Here is a 9262-nt window from a genome sequence, read left to right as displayed (position 1 = left end):
AGCTCTGGTAGCCGTAGGAACGACGACCCTGAAAGAGCTCGTTGCGTCAGATCTGACGCCGCCCGTAAGCGCGCCGCCTGTGTCGGGGTCGGGGAGGACAAACGCACGAGCTTGACCGCGCTGCGTCGGAGCTCGACCGCGCCGCGTCGGAGCCGGAGATCGACCGCACTTCGTTGGAGCCGAAGCACGCCCCCGCCGCGCATACCGCTCCCGCCGCTCTGCAGCCGGAGCTCGCCCACACCACGCTCGTGCTGCTCTGCACCGGAACCGGAGCTCGCCCACACCAGCTCGCGCCGCGCCGGTGCCGGCTATGCAGTCGTCGTGCGCTACCGCCGGGCGCGAGGCCACACATGCTGCCGCAGTAGGCGACCAGCGCCGCGTGGCGCGCCAGGCCACGCATGCTGCCGTAGTAGGCGACCAGCGCCGCATGCAGCCGTCGGGCGTCCCGGCCGCGCATGGCGGCCGGGGCGGCGCTGCATGGCCTGCTTCAGCTCTGGCCGCGGAGCTCGCGCCCTCGGACGACACGCACACGACACTCGATCCGGCTGCAGGGGCTGCTCTGGTTTTGGACCCGGAGCTCGTTTGCTGTGTGTGAGTGGGTGATCTAACCAGCCCATGCCAATTGATTTGAGCACAAGTTGTTGCATGCTGTGCTTGATGTGCGGCCTCCGCTGCGTGCGGTCAAGGCTGGCCGCCGAGCCACTTCGTACGTGCGTGCTGGCTGCCATCGACGAGCTCCCTCGTGTGCGTGTGTGTAGCTAGCTGCCGGGCTCAGGCATGCGTGCGTCAGCTGGCCGTCCCGCCCCGCATGTGCGTGTGTGTAGCTGGCTGCCGAGCTCCCTCATGCATGCGTCAGTTGGCCGCCTCGAAGCCGGAGCTCGCGCGCCCACGGCCGGTGCGAGGACGGAGCTCGTGCGCCCACGGCCGGTCCGAGGCCGGAGCTCGCTGTTGGCAAATCTCACTTCTCTGATTCTAATGACCAATTGTTGGCAAATCTCACTTCTATCTGATTCTAATGTTCACTCTGATCTCACTCGACGGGACGGAGGAAGAAGAACAGGAGGTTTTACGCCGCTGGAAACTTACGACTTTTCTGCCTTTTATTCACTGAATTTATTCCTGGTACAGCAAAGGAAACGGGCTCATGGGTGCAACGCTAGACCTACGTAAAATTACGTGAGAGTTTTACGTACACAGTGATGTGGAGGTAAGTGATTGGATAAAGACTAGTGGTTGGGCCCCACCTGGTTGAAATTAGGGGGTAGAAAAAATAGTTAAGAAACAATACGTAACAGCCCGTAGGCTCTGTAGATAGATGTAGCATTTTTGGGCTCATGGCCTCCTAACTATGCGCCACCACCTATCGTGGCGCTCGTGCTATCCCAAAAACGATCAGAGGGGCGTCAGACTCCCTCCTCACGCTAACAAACTCGAGCTATTCTCGTTGACAGACTCAAACTGAAACTACTTACGAAACTGGAGAAAATGACACTAGCTAAACCTGCAGACTGGGTTTATTCAACAATCACCCCCTAAATCCTAGTTTGCCTACCTTATTTTCTTCATCCCAATCTTCTCATGCGGCTGGATGAAATTGATGCGCCCCAAGGGCTTTATGAGAATGTCAGCCAACTGATCTTCAATACTGATGAAATCGAGAGTCATTTTCCCTTCTTCCACAGACTCTCTGATGAAGTGGTAACGCACATCAATGTGCTTGCTTCTGTCACGAAGAACCGGATTCTTACAGAGAGCTATGGCAAATTTGTTGTCCACCAGAAGCAGTGGCACCTGAAGCTCTTCACTGTGATCTCCGCAAGCAGACGAGCCACCCACACGCCCTGGCAGGCGACTGTTGCAGCCGCGATGAACTCAGCCTCACCTGATGAAAGAGGAACCACTTTCTGTTTCTGCGACAGACAGCTGACAGGGCTATCACCGAGGAAGAAGATCCCCCCCCCCCAACGTGCTCTTGCGATCGTCGATGTCGCCGACCATGTCGCTGTCGTTGTACCCGACGAGCATGGCTCCATTGGCTCGCCAACGAGGGAAGTGACACCCAAGATCACGGGTGCCAACCACATACCTGACGATATGCTGAACAGCGGTCAGGTGCTCGACCGTGGGCGCTTCCATGAACCGGCTCACGTAGCTCACGACGAAGGTGATGTCTGGCCGAGAATGGGTGAGGTAGCGCAGTGTCCCCACCAGGCTCATGTACTCCGTAGCGTCAGTGGGAGCCGTCATGCTTGTCTTGCTCAGCTTCACACGTGCTTCCATAGGAGTCTGACGTGGATTGCACCCTGTCAGCCCCGCCTTCTCGATGATCTTGTCGGCGTACGCGCTCTGTGCAATGGTCACACCATCAGCATCCTGGCGCACTTCAGTACCCAGGTAGTAGGAGAGCAACCCGAGATCGCTCATCCGAAACTTGGCCTGCATTGCAGTTTTGAAGCTGTCGATCTCCACGGCGTTCGCTCCGGTGATCACCAGGTCATCCACGTACACCCCCAGAAGAAGGAGCTCGCTGCCTGACCCACATGCGTAGACGGCGTGCTCGGAGTTCCAGCGGCGGAAGCCCATGTCGACAAGTGTGGCGTCAAGCTTAGCGTTCCAAGCGCGGGGCGCCTGGTGGACCGTACAGCGCCTTGCGTAGCTTCAGTACCTTGCGTTCGTGATCGACGACGACAAAGCCCGGCGGCTGCTCGACGTAGACCTCCTCCTTCAGCTCGCCATTGAGGAAAGCCGATTTGACATCCATATGATGGATCGTCCATCCCTCATGCGCTGCGAGTGCGAGCAGCACACGCACGGACTCCAAGCGAGCTACTGGAGCAAAAACCTCGTCGAAGTCGATCCCCGGCTTCTGCACAAATCCCTTGGCGATAAGGCGAGCTTTGTACTTGACGATTTTTCAGCCGAATCCCTCTTAACGGGGAACACCCACTTTACACCAATGGCCTTGTGACCTGCGAGGAGACCAGTGAGCTCCCACGTGTTGTTTTCCTCGATCGAGTTCACCTCCTCGATCATCGCCTTGCGCCGGCTTGGATTGAGCTCCGCCTCTCTGAACGTGCTTGGTTCTTCAGCAGAGGCGATCAACAGTCTTTCATCTGGCTAGACGGCGCCATAGTGGAGCCTGAGAATGTTAGACATGCGGCGGAAGCGATGAGCCACACGCGCGTCGGTGGCGGCGGCCAGCACTGGGCTCCTGGAGGGCGGCGTCACGAACTCCACCCCCACTGGAGTGTCGGCTGCAGCAGGGGTTTGCAATCATCAGCCGCCGATTTCGGGCTGCTGACAGACACGACTGTGTCCATACTTATGACGGGTGTGGGCGTGCCCGTCCCCGCACTGGCTCCCATCGTGGCTGGCGTTTGCGGGCCTGCATCTTTACCATTGCTGCGAATGATTTGCACCTTGTAGGTTGGCTCGTACAGTGTGAAGGATTCTCCTATGGCCACGGGAGTAGTATGAGTTGTGTCGGCCCAGTTGCACCTTGCTGATTCGTCGAAGACGACGTCTCTGGTGACATGGACGCACTTGGTCGCAGGGTTGTAGGCGCGGTACGCCTTGCCGCCCTCCTCGTACCCGACGAATACCATCGGAGTGGAGCGGTCCTCTAGCTTGCTTTGGTGCGCTTTCACCGTCTTGACATGAACCGCGCACCCAAAAGTGCGCACGAAGTGTACCGGAGGTCGATCACCATGCCACGCCTCGTACAGAGTCATGCCGATCACGGAGAGCGTCGGCGATTTGTTCAGGATGAAGACGGCAGTGGTGACCGCCTCCCCCAAAAATCTACGAGCATGGACGTGGCCTTCATCATGCTCCTGGCCATGGCAACCACTGTTTGGTTGCGGCGCTCCACAACGCCATTTTGCTGAGGCGATTACGGCGTCGTGAGCTGCCGTTGCACACCACGGTCGGCACAGTAGCCGCTGAAGTCGATGGAGGTGAACTCGCCACCGCGGTCCGTCTGCAGAGCGCGCAGCTTGCGCCCCGTCTCTATCTTCACGGGAGCCTGGAACCACGCGATCGCACATGCGGCCTCGTCCTTGGACCAAAGTACTGACAGCCACATGTACCTGGACATGTCGTCGACGAGGAGGAGGAAGTAGCACCGCCCACCTACCGTGGGGGCGTGATCAGCCTGCAAATGTCGTCGTGCACCAGGTCCAGGATCTGCTCCGCTCTGTAGTTTGCGTGTGCAGGAAACGAGGCGCGCCTCTGCTTGTCGGCGAGACACCCGTCACACACCTGGCTGACGTGGTCGATGGAGGGCAGCCCGCGCACCAATCCTTGCTGGGCGATCTTACGGAGCGCCTGGAAGTTGAGGTGGTTGTATCTTGCATGCCACCTCCACGCCTCGTCCGTCACACACCGTGCGGCCAGACAGACGGGGGGCGCGAGCTGGAGCACGTACAGGTACAGCCGGTTGCCGGCGCGCTGCACCTTTGCCACGATTCGACGTTGCTGGTCATAGAGGGTAAAGATGTCGTGCTCTATCTCCGACCGGCACCCAATCTGGTCGAGCTGCCCGATGCTGATGATGTTGCTCTTCAGCCGCGGGATGAAGTATACACCTCTCAGGACACGGTGGCCGCCGGCGTGGTCGGTGAAGAGCACACAACCGCGCCCTCTGATATCGACGATCGATGCATATCCGAACTTGACTGTGTCGGTGACGTGACGGTCGAGCTCACTGAACGAGGCCTCCTCGCCGGACATGTGATTGCTAGCCCCTGTGTCCAGGTACCAGACGCCAGAGTGTGCGTCCGTGGCCAGGCCCAAGTGAGCTTCAACACGTTCCTCAATCAGCTCTACGTGCCCATCGCGATCGCCAGGATCCGCGGACAGGTCACATACTTGCGCATGAGGAGGTGCGTGGGGTCGACGTCGTCCCTGTCATTCCCTTGAGCGAGGAGGGCCTTCGCCTCCTCGTCGTGTTTCTTCTTCCTGCAGTCACAGATCCAATGCCCACTGTTGTTGCAGTAGCGACACTTGTCGCGGTCTTCATCGTTGCGGCATCGGAGTTGTTGGTGTTCCCCGTGCCAGCGCCCCCGTTTTGGCCGCGCCCGCCGCCACCGCAACGGCGCCCGCGACCCCTTCTGTGACGGCCCCGTGCTGAGTCGCCCCCGGAGCCGCCTGCATGTTGGCCGCCAGTTTTGAGGCGGGCGTTCCACTCCTCCTCTGTGAGGAGCAGCCGCCCCATTCCGTCGGTGGCTTGATGCATCTTGTGGCGTTCCTCCGCCACCTTCAGTCTCCCAGTCAGCTCCTCGACGGAGAGCGTGTGGAGATCAACTAGAGTCTCGATCAACAAAGCAATATGCGAGAACTGCTTGGGTATTACTGGAAGAAATTTTCTAACAACCTATTTGTCAGGAATTGTCTCACCGAGCTTCGCCATGTGAGCCACCATTGATGTGAGGCACATGGCAAATTCGTCCACCGACTCACCGTCGGCGAACTTGATGTCGACGTACTTCTTGGTGAGGGTCGCGAGCTTCGCCTCGCGCACTCGCGCCACCCCAAGCCTCATCGTCTTCAGAGAATCCCAGGCCTCCTTCGTCGTTGCCTTGGCGGCGAGGGTTGGCCCCATCTCCGGTGGCACCCCCCAAAGGATTGCTTCGAACGCCAAGCAATCCTCACTGCGCTCGGCCGTGCCCGTCTGGATGGCGTCCCAAAGATGTCGTCCCTCCATCATGACATGCATGAGGACGACCCCGTCAGTGTAGTTACTCCGTGTCAGCTTCGGCCATGCCGCACTGCCGGTGTCGCGTGCCATCCGCGTCATGGGCTTCTCTGCCACGACAACCTCGTTGTCGCCGGAGGTCCGCGGAGTCACCGGTGACTTGCTACCACCGGACTCATCTGTCTCTGCCATCTTCCAAGGCCACAACCTGGCTCTGATGCCAATTGTTGGCAAATCTCACTTTTCTCTGATTCTAATGACCAATTGTTGGCAAATCTCACTTCTCTCTGATTCTAATGCTCACTCTGATCTCACTCGACGGGAGGAAGGAAGAAGAAAGGAGGTTTTGCGCCGCTGGAAACTTGTGACTTTTCTGCTTTTCATTCACTGAATTTATTCATGGTACATCAAAGGAAACGGGCTCGTGGTCCCCTAGCTATGCGCCACCACCGATCGTGGCGCTCGTGCCATCCCACGAGCGATCAGAAGGGCGTCAAACTCGCTCTTGACGCTAACAAACTCGAGCTATTCTTATTGACAGACTTAAACTGAAACTAGTGACAAAACTGACAAAACTAAAGAAAATGACACTAGCTAAACCTGCAGACTGTGTTTATTCAACACTCGCGTGCCCCATCGGGAGCTCCCACGCACGGCCACTCCAAGGCCGGAGCTCGCGCGCCCGCAAGCTGACCACGAGCTCGCCAAGACTGCTCAACTCCGTGACATGTGTGTGTGCTCTAGTCATGTCGCACATAACCTGTTCGTCGAAATGCGGGATTCAATTTAAGATGTGTGGATGTGAACGCAGGTAAATGAGAGCTTAAAGCGGACGCCCCCGGACACTGACCGGATGCATTCGCGGACGTTTAGACATCTGTATTTAATGAATGCGGCTGCAGATGGTCTAAAACGGTGTTTTGTCAACCCAGCGACAAGATTGGTGGATTCCCTACAGCATTTGAAAAATCCATAATCAGAAGAGATGCTTCAGTAATGATTGATACATCGTTACCATGTAGTCATCTGAACTTGAAACCGCCTCAACGGCATTCGCGTTGTCTGATTCTATAGCAATCTTTGTGCACCCTATATTAGCAGCTAGAATCAGCCCATGTCGGAATGCATTTATTTCCGCCAAGTCCGTCGAAGAGACACCAAGCAAAACTCGACAAAGTTGATAAATTTGATTCACGAGTCAAAAGATTTCACAAATTAAACTATGTTTGGAAAAAATTCATCCAACTGACCCTTTTATGTGGCATCTTTGTTTTAGACGTCATACTACACTGTGTGACGCCCGACACTACGTTGTGTGACGTCTGAGACCTAGTGTGACGCCTAGGACATAGGCGCCACACTACACTGTGTGACACCTAAGACACAGGCGTCACACAGTGTATTGTGGCGTCTGACTGTCGGGCGCCACACAAAAGGGTCAGCTGGGTGAATTTTTTTTTAAATAATTCAGTTCGTGAAATCCTTTGGATTTTGGATCAAATTTATCAATTTTGCCGCAAAACTCAGGTCGTAGGTGCAATGAAATTATCATGGTCATTTCTCGCGGCGGCTTCACAAGCTCCTGCCAAAGTTTCAGCATGAAATTTATGAGTCAACATTGATCATCACAACACCCGACTCTGATTTCCCCCATATATTGTCAATCTTTCGAGTTGGCTGGTTCAGGGTATTAGCTCGTATAAAGTCAGGGGGGAAGAGTCCCAGAATTCAGAAACACTAGAACTAAAGCGGTGTTTTGCCAACCCATTAGCGATAAGATTGGCTTCCCTACAGCATTTAACAAAGGAAATATTTGAAAACTCCATAGCCAGAAGAGCTGCTTCAGTAATGATTGGTACAACGCTACCCACCTAGGCATTTAAATTTGAAACCGCCTCAAGGGCATTCACGTTGTCTGATTCGATAGCAATCTTTGTGCACCCTATATTAGCAGCTAGAATCAGTCCATGTCGGATAGCGTTTATTTCCGCCAAGTCCGCCGAAGAGACATGAGGCAAAACTCAGGTAGTCGCTGCAATGAAATTACCATGGTCATTTCTCGCCATGGCTCCGCAAGCTCCTGCCCAAAGTTTCAGCATGAAATGACGCATCAATATTGATCTTCACAACACCCGACTCTGATTTCCTCCATATATTGTCAATCTTTCGAGTTGGCTGGTTCGGGGTATTAGCTCGTACACAGTATCAATATAACGACTTGGTAAGGTGATTAATTGCTAATAATAATAATAATAATAATAATAATAATAATAATAATAATAATAATAATAATAATAATGCAAGAAATTGTGAGCATAGCTTAAGTAGACAAGCAATTCTACAAAATATTCTCATCAACCAAAGGATATTGCTCTCTTTATAATGCCGAGAATCTAAGGGCGTGTACAGCACCTTGACTCATCCCAGCACGTCATCTACAACATAGATGGTTTATCTCCCGGTACTGTATCTAATGATCAAAATTTATTTTAAACATGGGACGACGGAACGCAAAACTAAATTGTTGCTGCCCAGGATCGAACTGGAGACCTTCAGTGTGTAAGACTGACGTGATAACCACTACACCACAGCAACTCTTGCTGACGGTAAACTGATTCTTCCAATAAGTAATGTAATGCCGTAGTTCTCTTCCCAAAAGCCGCCGCATTATATGCCCGATCCACGCAGCTTCACCTTCCAAATATTGATTGTAAGGTTCAGAAAGATGCTACTCAAAGTTGTACTAAGTGAGCTTCAATTAATTTGGATCAGAGGGAGTACACACTTTGTTACCTTCAGCTTAAGAGGGGTTTCAACATTTATACGATGATAGGAGTAGTTAGTAAAATTGTCACATATAAGGCATACGGCAAGAAAGTAAATTTTTTAGGCATCCTTGTTGGGTTGCTAGGGAATGGTTCCTGCATGACTGCGTTAGATCTCCAACAGCCGCGCTATACAAGCGCCGCGTCGTAAAAAAGGCAGTTTTAGCGCGCACGCGACGCGGCGGGCAGCTCCAGCGAACGCGCAAAAACGGCGCGCGCGCCATTTTCAATTCAGCGCGCTGGCCGAAACGCAATCCCGCGCCCGTTATTTGCTGCGCCGGCTCGCGCGCGCGCGACTCTCCCGCGCTCGCCACTGCTCTCTCCCGCGCTCGCTCGTTCCCTCCTCCACTCTCGCGACCGCGCCGCCGCCGCCGCTCGCGCCCCCGGCGACCGTTCAGCGCTTCCCCGGCCTATCCCCGCGCCGCCGTCGCCGCCCGCGCCCGCCGGCGACCACTCAAGTGCTTCCCCGGTCTGTCTCTGTTGCGGCCGCCGCGCCGCGCCCCCCGGCGACCGTTCCAGGCGCTTCCCCGGCCTCCCCGCGCCGCCGCGCTTCCGCCCCACTCCCTCCTAGTCCGGCCGGCCCTCGTGCGCCTCCGACGTCCGAGGAACAGCGCCCGAGGGCTCGCTGCCGCGCCGCGCCCGCAAGATGTTCGACGAAACGCCTACAAGGTATGTATTGCGCCAAACTATGAATTTGGTGCATGTTTTGAATGGTAGTTTTGATAGTATAGTATTGAACATT

General features: G+C 55.2%; 1 non-coding gene across 1 annotated transcript; it reads right to left on the bottom strand.

The window, feature by feature from the left end:
* Window positions 1-8217: 8217 nt before the first annotated feature.
* Window positions 8218-8290, bottom strand: TRNAV-UAC. Its single transcript has one exon. It is a non-coding gene; the product is annotated as a tRNA-Val (tRNA).
* Window positions 8291-9262: the final 972 nt, after the last annotated feature.

The sequence above is a fragment of the Hordeum vulgare genome, chromosome 3H, assembly GCF_904849725.1.
Source record: "Hordeum vulgare subsp. vulgare chromosome 3H, MorexV3_pseudomolecules_assembly, whole genome shotgun sequence".
In the NCBI taxonomy this organism is placed as follows: Eukaryota; Viridiplantae; Streptophyta; class Magnoliopsida; order Poales; family Poaceae; genus Hordeum; species Hordeum vulgare.
The sequence above is the reverse complement of the archived record's forward strand: the minus strand, read 5'-3'. Positions and strand labels throughout refer to the sequence as shown.